Below are 15,010 nucleotides of genomic sequence, written 5' to 3'. Positions count from 1 at the left end.
TAGACTTATCCTGAGAACAGAATAGTGATTGGAACCTCCTACAACTGTACTGATGTATTTATAGGGTTAGGTGTGAAAGATGCCTGAATCTTAGTACTTGTATGTAGAATATCTAGCTCTAAGTCAGGATATCCGATTGTGAACACTGTGTATCACCACCAGGATCTCATCCTTTGGTAATCATTGAGACAAACTACTGTTGTTCATCCGGGATGTAGTCATGTTACCAGCGGTCATCCTATATTTATCACTATTCTCCTGTGGATTAGGAAGATACATTGGGGCAGATGTATTAACCTGGAGAAGGCATAAGGAAGTGATAAACCAGTGATATGTGCAAGGTGATAAAGACACCAGCCAATCAGCTCCAATATATAAATTAACAGTTAGGATCTGATTGGCTGGTACCTTTATCACCTTGCACATATCACTGGTTTATCACTTCCTTATGCCTTCTACAGGTTAATACATCTGCCCCATGATTTGAAAGCATCACTACTTGGATAACAGCTACACACCTGATTTATAGTCTGTAGGAGCATACAGAATGTTGTGTACAATTCCTTCATATTCTCCATTAAAAGCATTGATGTCCTTCCTCTCATGAAGTAGCAGTTCCAATCACCCAACAAGCTTCTTAGTATGGTATCTGGTACATGATAAAAACTTATATTTGTAAGTATATGGGGGCACTTGATGCCAACAATATGTAAATATAGTTTTTCTGTCTCTGCACAAATCAAGATGTTTAATGGTGTGCTTCATTAACATTGTCTACTGTGATGACCTGATCGAATCTTTGGTAATGTTATATACAGTTGTCTAAACTACATTTATTTTCTCACCAGTAACAGAATTTTGGAACACGTTAAACAGAAATCCTGGGCAGCCTGCATCATTTTACCCCATAGCAGTAACACCTACTACAATTACATCAGAACTTGCCTAAGGCAAACTAGAGTCATATTTATTTTGTAACTATGTATATTCTAGTGCAGTATGCTTGGATTTAGAGGACAATTATTTTGTCTCTATTTTAGCTTGGTATGATCCTATTATTATTATTATTATTATTATTATTATTATTATCATTATTATTATTTGGTAGAATTGCACAATTGTGGGTGATATTGGGCACTTCTTGAGCTCAGTCTCATGATAACAACACACATACTGTAGAAGATTATCAGTGTTAAAAGGGAAATTTTACCTGGTTCACAGTGTCATATGGCAGCCCATGAGCACTTGTTTGTGGTGCCAAGACAAATAAATGATTGTAAAACCGCTGCTGAATGCTATACTATATCTTTGTGTTAATTATTGTGTTTACTGTCTAATCCCTCATGGCTCAGGGCAATTTCCACACCAACAACCATGAATTCACCATGTGTTTGTTCACCTGAGGAAATATATATATATATATATATATATATATATATATATATATATATATTTCGAGTGAAGAGAAAACAAACTGCGCCAATATGCGATTGCCAGTCAGCGCTAGTAGTTAGACCAATACACTAATAGGTAAAATAAATGAATAAATAATTATATACCTATACAGTCTCCCTTGGAGGACACTCCCTTTTCTATAATAGGGCGTCTGCTACACCTTAAAAAATAAGCATTGGTAAGATGCTTTATAGGTAATGTAGATAGGAAGGTGGATAAGGTGTTTTTAAGCGACCAATGGTGTCACATAAAATTGGGGGAGACCAAAATTGCATTTAAAATATGTTTACAATTTATTATAAAAATACACCAGTAAGAAATATGTCTAGTACCAGAACCACAGATAAAAAACTATTTAAAATCCTTGGAGCTGGCTAAAAAATACAGACTGTTTATCCGTAAAATGCAAAATATGGGGACCATAAATAGCATAAAATGACAGTAAAACAAGATAAAAAAAGAACCATAAAATAGCTTAACTTGAGAGGATGGGTTAAGTCTGGTAGCATCCAACGCGTTTAGTCCTATCTGGACTTCATCAAGGGGTGATGTGTGAATTTCATAATAAATTGTAAACATATTTTAAATGCAATTTTGGTCTCCCCCCAATTTTATGTGACACCATTGGTCGCTTAAAAACACCTTATCCACCTTCCTATATATATATATATATATATATATATATTAATACATTGTTTTTTTCCCCTGATGGCACTCAATGATACTGTATGTAGTGATGGCACCTGTTTGTGGTATTTAATTCTTACATTTAGTTCAGGAAACATGAAGAAGTCAGTTAGATAATTTCAGAAATTAATAAAAGAATTATGTTATTAATTTATAACTTTAGGTGATCACTTGCACATTTATTGATAGATAAAAAGGCACTCTATGTATATAGGACAATATAAATACATGGCTGGGAGCATTGATATTAAGGCACTCTATGTATATAGGATGGTATAAATACATGGCTGGGAGCATTGATATTAAGGCACTCTATGTATATAGGATGGTATAAATACATGGCTGGGAGCATTGATATTAAGGCACTCTATGTATATAGGATGGTGTAAACTAAACTGAAGGGTCCAGTATGTAATACCAGCAGTCGGGATCCCGGCGGTCAAAAGGCTGATGCCGAAATCCCGACAGCCAGAATCCCAACGGAGAGTGCATAGAGTCCCCTCGCAGCCTCGTTGCGCTCGCCACACTTCGGGGCCATATTATATTCCCACCACCCGAGTGGGAATTCTAGTGTCGGCCTCCTAACCGCCAGGATCCCGACAGCCAGTAAATTAACTACATCCCAAACTGTCAGTCTGAGACAATTCTAATACCAGGGGAAGACATCGAGTATTACCTGAAAATCCACTAGCTTCCTAAAATCAATTTTTCCATATGTTAAAATATAATTTTCTGTTAGGTCCATAATGTAATACACAGAGAAAGGTTTGTTTTGGTACCGCACTGGATTATAATAATTAGAAAGTAGAGCTTTGATCAAATATTACCCTTGGTATTACCAACAATATCTCATATAAATGATCCTTGTTCTCCTAGGGTATCAGTGCAGTTTCTAGACAATCTGGTTCCCAGTGCGAACTTTGAAAATGCGCCCCCCCCCACAAATCCCAAATGCGCCCCCCCAAAAAATTCCAAAAAGAGCCCCCCCCCCCCCAGTAAATTTCATATATACTGTTTTGATAAATGGTGTAAATAGGTTTAAAAATTTTGTAATGTAATATAAAACTTTAAATCAGAAAAAAAAGTCAAGAGGCATCACTTGTGATAAGTGCACAAAAATAACTTTATGTAAAGAAGCAGGATAAACATTGTTCAGCTTTTATAAAGTTCACTTTATACAATATAGAGTGTACATTAATATAAATTAGTTTAGTTACAAGAAAAGAGTGAAGAGGCTTCACTTGCAATAAGTGCACAAGAATAACTTTATACAGAGAATCAAGATAAACAATTTAAAAGTCCAATAGAGTAAATTGATTAAAATAAAACTTATGATTAAAAAAAAAAAGTAAATAGCCTTCACTGTCACAGATTGCACAAAATGATAAAAGTATATCAAGGTTTATCTTTATTTACATCATGGTAATGTTTTGTAATATATAGCAGCTTACAATAGAAAATAAAAAAGATCAAGTGCTGTAAAAATAAAATAAAAAAAACTTTAAGACCCTTCACTTGCATTAAGTGCACAATAACGGTTTACCACAAATGCAAAGCCTTTTTTTTTATTTTTTTACGGTTCACATTATACTCTATAGCTCACATTTTAAAGAATCAAAATATAATAGTGCTCCAAAGGTCAATCCTTTAAAGAAAAGGAATGTAATGATTTCCTACACAAATGAAACTTTCCTAGACTTCGCAGCAGCAAAAGATTGTACTGCCGCAGTATAATCTATGCTTTCGACCATTTCGTTCTCAATTGACAGTATAGCAAGTGATGATAACCTCTCTTCAGACATTGTGGATCGTAAATAGGTCTTTATCAATTTTAGCTTACTAAAGCTTCTTTCACCACTAGCAACTGTAATTGGAATGGTAAGCATGATTCATAGTGTGACCCACACATTTGGAAATAATCCTACTGTATCAGTTTGGGAAATTGGCTGCAGGACTTCTAAGGGTGTGACAGAGTCTTTGACAATAGTAGGCTGAATATATTTTAGTTCTTCAGACAACTGAAAACCATCATTATCAGATTCAGTATTATTGTTCAGGATATGCTCCAAGTCATTGCACAATTTAAGCAGCTCTTCTTTTTCAGGTAACATTTTGATGTTGTAGAGAAAGCTCCATGTTTTGTTGTGCTTAGACAATTGTCTAAAACGCCTTTCAAGTGATGTAGTCATGTTGTCAATTAGTGGGTAAAATACTGTTGCCCTGAAACAATCTTCATCTTCTTGAGGAGTCTCATCATGGCCCTCATACTCAAACATTCTTTTCTTGGTTCTCTGCCTTTTATGCATCTTTACTCTTGGCTCCCTAAAACTGAAGCTATTTCTTTAGCAGTAACCATAGCGGATACGTAGCCAGAACTTCGATAATCTTTCACAAATCTAATGCAGACCTGTAGTAGGTTGTTGCAAAGTGGCAGATCAATAGACCCAGATTGCATAGATTTGCTAACAATGTTCACTTGGAAGAGAAGATCATACCATATAATAAGAGTAAAAATAAAACTAAAGTCTTCCAAAATTAAAGAAAGTGATTTTGTCTCCGACGATAATGATGGATCATCTATATTTTCTTCCATGTCCAAGAGTGCCTCATGTATTTCAACCATCTGATAACGGACTGCTTTCAAGCTTTCTATTCTGCATTCCCATCGTGTTTCACAGACTTTTTTCAAAGACATATTTTTTACGTGTTCTTTGAGAATGTTCCATCGTTTTGTAGAAGATGCAAACAACGTAAACAATCTCTGAAGAACACCAAAAAGAAAAATGGATTTTACAGATGATTTTGAAGTATCACCAATCACCAAATTCAAACTGTGACAACCGCATGGATTAAAAAATGCTCAGGGATATTTCTCGAGAACTCTCTTTTGTACACCTTTGTTTATTCCAATCATGTTGGCTCCGTTATCATACCCCTGGCCACGGCAATTGTCCATATCAAGACCACATTCTGACATTTCACTGTAAAGAAGTTCCACAAGTCCTTTTCCAGAAGTGTCATTTGCTGGACGATAAGTTAAAAAGTATTCTTTAACAGAGATGTCTTCTCGTGCAATATCCACAAACCGTATGGTCAGTGACAACTGTTCTGTACGGCTAACATCTGGAGTGCAATCCAAAATTATTGAAAAATATTTTGCCTTCTTTGCCTTATCAAGAATCACATTTTTTACTTGTTTCCCCATTAAATCGATGAGTTCATTCTGAATGAGATTGCTGCAATAATGAGTATGGATTTCTTTTGAGGTAACTCGACGCAAGTGATCTATCATTATTGGATCAAATTTACCCAATAGCTCAATCAACTTTAAAAAGTTTCCATTATTCGGTGTGAATAACTTGTTAGAATTGCCACGAAAAGCTAAGTTATTGCTTGAGAGAAATACCACAACTGCCATGATTCTTTCCAGTACCGCCTTCCAACGACTGGTCTCGGATTGTATTTGAGCTTGCATGTCTCTATCTATGCCTTTGTTTCTCTTCAGGCTTATTTCTGCAGAAAGCCACTTTTCACTAGCTTTAAAGTGTTCTGGAGATCCATCATGCATTTTCAAATATGTACCAATATGTTGCCAGTTATTAATGACATCACTCCCAAGTTTAGATTTTGGATTAGGATCGAACAGCTTGCAGCAAAAGCAGTAGACCTTGTCAGACAAAACCGAATACTGTAGCCATCGCCTGGTTACCCTCTCTTTATTTGGTATTACACGGATTCCAAAGGAAGATGAAAAGTGCCTCTTTTTATTATCCCTTGGGTAACTGTAGTTTGAAGATAGCAAAGGTTGTGGTCCTTCCATAACTATGAAATCACGTATTTTGCTGGTTATCAACTCAGGCCATAAAGAGATATCATTGTACTTATTTCCAAATTGGTGTTCAGTTATCAATTCCATTTGACCATCTGAGACTTGGGGTTCCATGAGCCTATGCAACTCAGCTTCCTCTGCAATTTCTACTACATAATCTCCAGGTAATTGACTACCTGAGACTTGCAGCTCAGTCTGCGCATGAAATCCAGCTTCCTCAACGTCTGCAACATATTCTTTACCAACTACTAATTGGCTACCTGAGGCTTGCGGTTCAAGTGGCAAATGAAATTCTACTTCATCATCACTAATGTCTACTACATTATCTTCACCAGGTAATAATTCTTTACCCGAGGCTTGCATTTCAGTGGGCACATGGAATTCAGCTTCCACAATGTCCGCTACATACTCTCCACCAACTACTAATTGGCTACCTGAGGCTTGCGGATCAAGGGGCAAATTAAATTCTACTTCATCATCACTAATGTCTACTACATTATCTTCACCAGGTAATAATTGTTTACCAGGAGGCTTGCATTACAGTGGGCACATGGAATTCAGCTTCCACAATGTCAGCTACATACTCTCCACCAACTACTAGTTGGCTACCTGAGACTTGCGGTTCAAGCGGCACATGAAATTCAGCTTCACAAGTACTGTCTACTACATTATCTTCACCAGACAATTTGCTACCCAAGTCTTGTATTTCAGTTGGTAGATGTAATTCAGCTTCCTCAATGTCTGCTACATATTCACCAACTAAGTGACTACCTGAGGCTTGTGATTCAATCGGCACACGCAATTCAGCTTACTCAGTAATGTCTGCTACATCGTCTTCAACAGGTAGATTTTGGTGCAGTTTCCCTGTTTTTGATAGAGTCTTGTCTTCTTTCCTTAAGAACAAAGCCATTGCTTTTGCACTTTTGATGTCTTGGATCTTTTGCCTCATTTTTCTTTTTTCGATTTTGTGCTCCTGATGATTTTTTAGTCGACATTGGAAAGGTTTGACACACCTGCTAAAAAAAGGTTTCTATAAGGTTTCTAATCTAAAAGTAGCATCAAGCAGTTAAATTTATACATTTGTTATAGTACATTAGTGTGTATTCATAGATATGAATAATTTCAGTTTTAGCAAAACAGCCGATACAACAAATATAAAAAATGCAGACTTAGGACTTTTGGTTCTAAGTGCTCTACAGACAATGTTCACCAAAAACGAAAAAGAAATTCAAAAAATTTAATAAAATATGAAAAATATGTGGGGGAGATTCAATTGTTGTTTGTGTGTCCATGAGCAATTAGCGCACATCTCACTGTTCAATTGTACTGCATGATTTCTGCTAGCAGCTTCATGATGGGGTGACCATAAATATCTAAAAAGTCAGAAGTTTAGGTGTTCTAACCACTGGTCTATGCACAGGTTTAGCCTCTTTAGACATCTAAAACCAATGCTTTTTGACGTGACAAGCAAAAGTACTGTCCATCCGCGGTACTTTTAGGAACGGAGCAACTGAATAGTTAAGTTTATTCACCCATTACTTACAGTGCCCCCCCACCAAAAAAAAACCATCTGGGTGGGGATTCAATTGTTTGGGATGTCTAAGTTTCCCCCTCTAAATGGGACTGTTTAAATGCCCAAATAATCGTCACTATTCAAATGTTATTTGGAGGCACGTGATCCCCGTGGCTCCTGAAAATCTGAATGGAGAAACAACTTAAACGCTCCATTTTGCGCCCCATAGCGGTAGAATTGGGTAAAATATTAAATTCTCCCTATATATATATTAAAACACTTTATACTGTATCATGATACAATCTTATATAAATCTATTGACAAAAATCAAAAGCAACATTATAACTGTGGTTTACATAGAGTCCTGTTCATGTAAAGTACTGTATATGCTGAATATGAAGGCCACAAACTGTGGTGAGTACTCACAGTATGTGAAGGCTCAAAATAGATACTCAAGGTGTATGTCTGTTCTGCTCTGTTCTGAATATGCCAGACCTTTGGTAACACAGCAAAGCAAGATACAATCAATAAGCCACTATGGCATAAAAAAGCCCATCTATCCCCAAAAATAAGAAATTATAAAATTGCACTTATTATATTGCACTCTACAGTTGTGAGCATACTAGCAATAACAGCACATTGGGGGGTATCCTATTACCACCAGATTGCCACAGTGACATGAGGCAGAACTGTTCCTGTTATACTAACTTATAAGCCAGAGCTTTGACTATTTAAAGTATATGAAAAATACAAAGATTATATTAAATATCTTTTGTATTATTCTAATAATTTTTTTATATTGAAAACTATGGAGTTAAAAAAAATGTATAACAGATGATGCACCTATCTTTTATGTACATTTCTAGCAACATACTCTGCTGCATCTTTGTATAATGCCCACATGAACCCTTGCGCTCATATTGTGTGTCAATCTCGCTGTGGTACTAACCAATGCCTCTTGAGCCATTTACGTTCCTGCACCTCCCTGGTACGCCGGGATTATCCAATTAGCTGTAGGAAAAAACAATGGTTCCCTAATGCACACCTAGTGAAAATTATTACTACATAATAGTCAGATAATACGGAGATCTTGGTTGCGTATATCTGCAGATATAGGGTTAAGCCCCCAAGCCGATCGACAAGGCCTCTCCGTCACTGGGGGTCCCTAATACTAGGTATGGGTCCGGGGTGCAGGACCCCATAACGTCGGCACAGGTCGGCTACCCCAGGTCAGCACACAGGTGAGAGTTAATAAGGGTTAATAAGAAGCACAGAAGTGCTATGTAAGTGGTGTGATTAAAATAATACAAAAATATATACAAAGTGATAGGGAAAATCATAAGTGTTAATAAAGTGTTAGGGTGTGCCGACCTGAAGCAGTAGGAGGGATTGCTGACTTCAGACTGCCACAGGAGAATCTAGGGGTATCTCCAGGTAAGCTGGCTCTCAGATGCTGTAGGTGCCATTACCATGTGGCCTTACACTGGGAATTCAACCCAGACATATTTGTAATTATTTATGGGGTGGGTGTGGGGTGTGGTGGCCCCTGTGTCGGTATGGCTGGGCTGCTTCAGGTTCAGAAGCACAGAAGTGCTATATAAGTGGTGTGATTAAAATAATACAAAAATATATGCAAAGTGATAGGGAAAATCATAAGTGTTAATAAAGTGTTAGGGTGTGCCGACCTGAAGCAGCCCAGCCATACCGACACAGGGGCCACCACACCCCACACCCACCCCATAAATAATTACAAATATGTCTGGGTTGAATTCCCAGTGTAAGGCCACATGGTAATGGCACCTACAGCATCTGAGAGCCAGCTTACCTGGAGATACCCCTAGATTCTCCTGTGGCAGTCTGAAGTCAGCAATCCCTCCTAATGCTGACCCATCCATGCCTCTCATTACAATACAAAAAAATGGTGAGCTGCTCAATCAGATAGTGATGTCACTCAGGTGCTAAAAGGTAGGGGTAATTCTGTGTAGGAAAAAACAATGGTTCCCTAATGCACACCGAGTGAAAATTATTACTACATAATAGTCAGATAATACGGAGATCTTGGTTGCGTATATCTGCAGATATAGGGTTAAGCCCCCAGGCCGATCGACAAGGCCTCTCCGTCACTGGGGGTCCCTAATACTAGGTATGGGTCCGGGGTGCAGGACCCCATAACGTCGGCACAGATCGGCTACCCCAGGTCAGCACACAGGTGAGAGTTAATAAGGGTTAATAAGAAGCACAGAAGTGCTATGTAAGTGGTGTGATTAAAATAATACAAAAATATATACAAAGTGATAGGGAAAATCATAAGTGTTAATAAAGTGTTAGGGTGTGCCGACCTGAAGCAGCCCAGCCATACCGATACAGGGGCCACCCCACCCCACACCCACCCCATAAATAATTACAAATATCTCTGGGTTGAATTCCCAGTGTAAGGCCACATGGTAATGGCTCCTACAGCATCTGAGAGCAAGCTTACCTGGAGATACCCCTAGCTTCTCCTGTGGCAGTCTGAAGTCAGCAATCCCTCCTAATGCTGACCCATCCATGCCTCTCAATACAATACAAAAAATGGTGAGCTGCTCAATCAGATAGTGATGTCACTCAGGTGCTAAAAGGGAGGGGTAATTCTGTGTAGGAAAAAACAATGGTTCCCTAATGCACACCGAGTGAAAATTATTACTACATAATAGTCAGATAATATGGAGATCTTGGTTGCGTATATCTGCAGATATAGGGTTAAGCCCCCAGGCCGATCGACAAGGCCTCTCCGTCACTGGGGGTCCCTAATACTAGGTATGGGTCCGGGGTGCAGGACCCCATAACGTCGGCACAGGTCGGCTACCCCAGGTCAGCACACAGGTGAGAGTTAATAAGGGTTAGCAGAGTCATTTCAGCACTATAAGGAATGTAACAAAAATTGCAAAAAGGAAATAAGAGCGGCTAAAGTAGAAACTGAAAAACTAGTAGCAAAGGAAAGCAAAGCGAATCCCAAAAAATTCTTTAAATACATTAATAGCAAGAGATTAAAAAAGGAGAGTATAGGCCCTTTGAAAGACAAGTTGGGAGTCTTAAGCAAAAATGATAATGACATAGCGTACACACTAAATGAGTTTTTTTCAACAGTATTCACTAGAGAGGACCCAATTCAGGGACTGGCACACAATCTCAATAATGAGAATATCACACTGATAGGTACTTATTTAAGCAAGGAAGTAGTCTGTGACCGATTAAAACATTTAAAGATTAATAAATCACCAGGGCCCGATGGTATTCATCCAAGGGTTCTAATGGAGCTTCACTCTGAACTGGCAAAACCGCTATCTTTGATCTTTGAGGATTCAGTTATATCAGGTATGGTTCCCAAAGACTGGCGTATATCGGAAGTAGTGCCTATATTCAAAAAGGGAAGTAAAGCTGAACCAGGTAATTATAGACCAGTTAGTCTTACATCTATAGTGGGGAAAGTATTGGAAGGTATTCTAAGAGATAGTATTCAGAAGTTCCTTGAAACCAATAAGGTCATTAAAAGGAATCAACATCGGTTTATGAAGGACAGATCCTGTCAAACCAACTTACTTGGCTTTTATGAAACAGTAAGCGCAAACCTAGATCAGGGTAAAGACGTGGATGTAATCTTTTTAGACTTTGCCAAAGCGTTCGATACTGTACCATACATGAGACTTATATACAAGCTACAAGAATCAGGGCTAGGAAGCACAATATGCACTTGGGTCAAAAACTGGTTAGATAATAGGAAGCAGTGCGTTGTGGTTAATGGATCTTTTTCAACTTGGACTGAAGTGCTAAGTGGTGTGCCGCAAGGCTCAGTATTAGGACCGCTATTGTTCAATATTTTCATTAACGACCTAACAGAAGGTCTAGAGAGCATGGTGTCAATTTTTGCAGATGATACCAAATTGTGTAAGGCTATAAATACAGAGGAGGATGCCGAGTCTCTTCAGAACGACTTAGTTAAATTAGAAGCATGGGCAGCCAAATGGAGAATGCGCTTCAACACAGACAAGTGTAAGGTAATGCACTGTGGTAACAAGAACAAAAATTACACCTACCTATTAAATGTGGTAAAATTAGGGGATTCTGTACTGGAAAAGGACTTAGGTGTCCTCATAGATAGCAAGCTAAGCAGTAGTACCCAAAGTAGGACTGCAGCAAAGAAGGCTAATAAGATATTAGCATGCATAAAACGGGGTATTGATGCTAGGGACGAGAGTATTATACTCCCGTTATATAAATCACTAGTGAGGCCACACCTTGAATACTGTGTACAGTTCTGGGCACCGTACTACAAAAAGGATATCCTGGAGCTGGAAAAGGTACAGAGGAGGGCGACCAAACTAATTAAGGGCATGGAGACGATGGAATACAAGGAAAGGCTTGAAAGACTAGGCATGTTTACATTGGAAAAGCGGAGACTAAGAGGGGATATGATCAACATCTACAAATATATAAGGGGACAATACACAGAGCTTGCGCGGGACCTGTTTTTGGTTAGATCAACACAGAGGACTCGTGGACACTCGCTCAGGTTAGAGGAGAGGAGATTCCGCACAATACGGCGTAAAGGCTTTTTCACGGTAAGGACAATACGTGTTTGGAATTCCCTGCCCGAGGGAGTTGTAATGGTGGAATCTGTCAACACCTTTAAAAATGGGTTAGATAAATTCCTATTGGATAAGGATATCCAGGGGTATGGTGCATAGTCATGCATTATAGTTACTATAAATAGGGATAAAATGCAATGGCTGACAGCAGCATAAGTCAGAAAGTTTAGTCAAATAATCTTGCATAGGACACCACAAATAGGTTGAACTCGATGGACAATTGTCTTTTTTCAACCTCAGATACTATGTTACTATGTTACTATGTTAATAAGAAGCACAGAAGTGCTATGTAAGTGGTGTGATTAAAATAATACAAAAATATATACAAAGTGATAGGGAAAATCATAAGTGTTAATAAAGTATTAGGGTGTGCCGACCTGAAGCAGCCCAGCCATACCGACACAGGGGCCACCACACCCCACACCCACCCCATAAATAATTACAAATATGTCTGGGTTGAATTCCCAGTGTAAGGCCACATGGTAATGGCTCCTACAGCATCTGAGAGCCAGCTTACCTGGAGATACCCCTAGCTTCTCCTGTGGCAGTCTGAAGTCAGCAATCCCTCCTAATGCTGACCCATTCATGCCTCTCAATACAATACAAAAAATGGTGAGCTGCTCAATCAGATAGTGATGTCACTCAGGTGCTAAAAGGGAGGGGTAATTCTGTGTAGAAAAAAACAATGGTTCCCTAAAGCACACCGAGTGAAAATGATTACTACATAATAGTCAGATAATACGGAGATCTTGGTTGCGTATATCTGCAGATATAGGGTTAAGCCCCCAGGCCGATCGACAAGGCCTCTCCGTCACTGGGGGTCCCTAATACTAGGTATGGGTCCGGGGGTGCAGGACCCCATAACGTCGGCACAGGTCGGCTACCCCAGGTCAGCACACAGGTGAGAGTTAATAAGGGTTAATAAGAAGCACAGAAGTGCTATGTAAGTGGTGTGATTAAAATAATACAAAAATATATACAAAGTGATAGGGAAAATCATAAGTGTTAATAAAGTGTTAGGGTGTGCCGACCTGAAGCAGCCCAGCCATACCGACACAGGGGCCACCACACCCCACACCCACCCCATAAATAATTACAAATATGTCTGGGTTGAATTCCCAGTGTAAGGCCACATGGTAATGGCTCCTACAGCATCTGAGAGCTAGCTTACCTGGAGATACCCCTAGCTTCTCCTGTGGCAGTCTGAAGTCAGCAATCCCTCCTAATGCTGACCCATCCATGCCTCTCAATACAATACAAAAAATGGTGAGCTGCTCAATCAGATAGTGATGTCACTCAGGTGCTAAAAGGGAGGGGTAATTCTGTGTAGGAAAAAACAATGGTTCCCTAATGCACACTGAGTGAAAATTATTACTACATAATAGTCAGATAATACGGAGATCTTGGTTGCGTATATCTGCAGATATAGGGTTAAGCCCCCAGGCCGATCGACAAGGCCTCTCCGTCACTGGGGGTCCCTAATACTAGGTATGGGTCCGGGGTGCAGGACCCCATAACGTCGGCACAGGTCGGCTACCCCAGGTCAGCACACAGGTGAGAGTTAATAAGGGTTAATAAGAAGCACAGAAGTGCTATGTAAGTGGTGTGATTAAAATAATACAAAAATATATACAAAGTGATAGGGAAAATCATAAGTGTTAATAAAGTGTTAGGGTGTGCCGACCTGAAGCAGCCCAGCCATACCGACACAGGGGCCACCACACCCCACACCCACCCATAAATAATTACAAATATGTCTGGGTTGAATTCCCAGTGTAAGGCCACATGGTAATGGCACCTACAGCATCTGAGAGCCAGCTTACCTGGAGATACCCCTAGATTCTCCTGTGGCAGTCTGAAGTCAGCAATCCCTCCTACTGCTTCAGGTCGGCACACCCTAACACTTTATTAACACTTATGATTTTCCCTATCACTTTGTATATATTTTTGTATTATTTTAATCACACCACTTACATAGCACTTCTGTGCTTCTTATTAACCCTTATTAACTCTCACCTGTGTGCTGACCTGGGGTAGCCGACCTGTGCCGACGTTATGGGGTCCTGCACCCCAGGCCCATACCTAGTATTAGGGACCCCCAGTGACGGAGAGGCCTTGTCGATCGGCTTGGGGGCTTAACCCTATATCTGCAGATATACGCAACCAAGATCTCCGTATTATCTGACTATTATGTAGTAATCATTTTCACTCGGTGTGCATTAGGGAACCATTGTTTTTTCCTACACAGAATTACCCCTCCCTTTTAGCACCTGAGTGACATCACTATCTGATTGAGCAGCTCACCATTTTTTGTATTGTATTGAGAGGCATGGATGGGTCAGCATTAGGAGGGATTGCTGACTTCAGACTGCCACAGGAGAAGCTAGGGGTATCTCCAGGTAAGCTGGCTCTCAGATGCTGTAGGAGGAATTACCATGTGGCCTTACACTGGGAATTCAACCCAGACATATTTGTAATTATTTATGGGGTGGGTGTGGGGTGGGGTGGCCCCTGTGTCGGTATGGCTGGGCTGCTTCAGGTCGGCATACCCTAACACTTTATTAACACTTATGATTTTCCCTATCATTTTGTATATATTTTTGTATTATTTTAATCACACCACTTACATAGCACTTCTGTGCTTCTTATTAACCCTTATTAACTCTCACCTGTGTGCTGACCTGGGGTAGCCGACCTGTGCCGACGTTATGGGGTCCTGCACCCCGGACCCATACCTAGTATTAGGGACCCCCAGTGATGGAAGGCCTTGTCGATCGGCCTGGGGGCTTAACCCTATATCTGCAGATATACGCAACCAAGATCTCCGTATTATCTGACTATTATGTAGTAATAATTTTCACTCGGTGTGCATTAGGGAACCATTGTTTTTTCCTACACAGA

General features: G+C 39.6%; 1 pseudogene; it reads right to left on the bottom strand.

Moving 5' to 3' along the window:
• Positions 1-3,815: 3,815 nt before the first annotated feature.
• On the bottom strand, positions 3,816-4,448 carry LOC134910903 (52 kDa repressor of the inhibitor of the protein kinase-like; annotated as a pseudogene).
• Between the last annotated feature and the right edge of the window lie 10,562 nt (positions 4,449-15,010).

Source organism: Pseudophryne corroboree, chromosome 4 (assembly GCF_028390025.1).
Source record: "Pseudophryne corroboree isolate aPseCor3 chromosome 4, aPseCor3.hap2, whole genome shotgun sequence".
Lineage (NCBI taxonomy): Eukaryota > Metazoa > Chordata > Amphibia > Anura > Myobatrachidae > Pseudophryne > Pseudophryne corroboree.
This window is presented reverse-complemented; position numbering and strand designations above follow the sequence as displayed.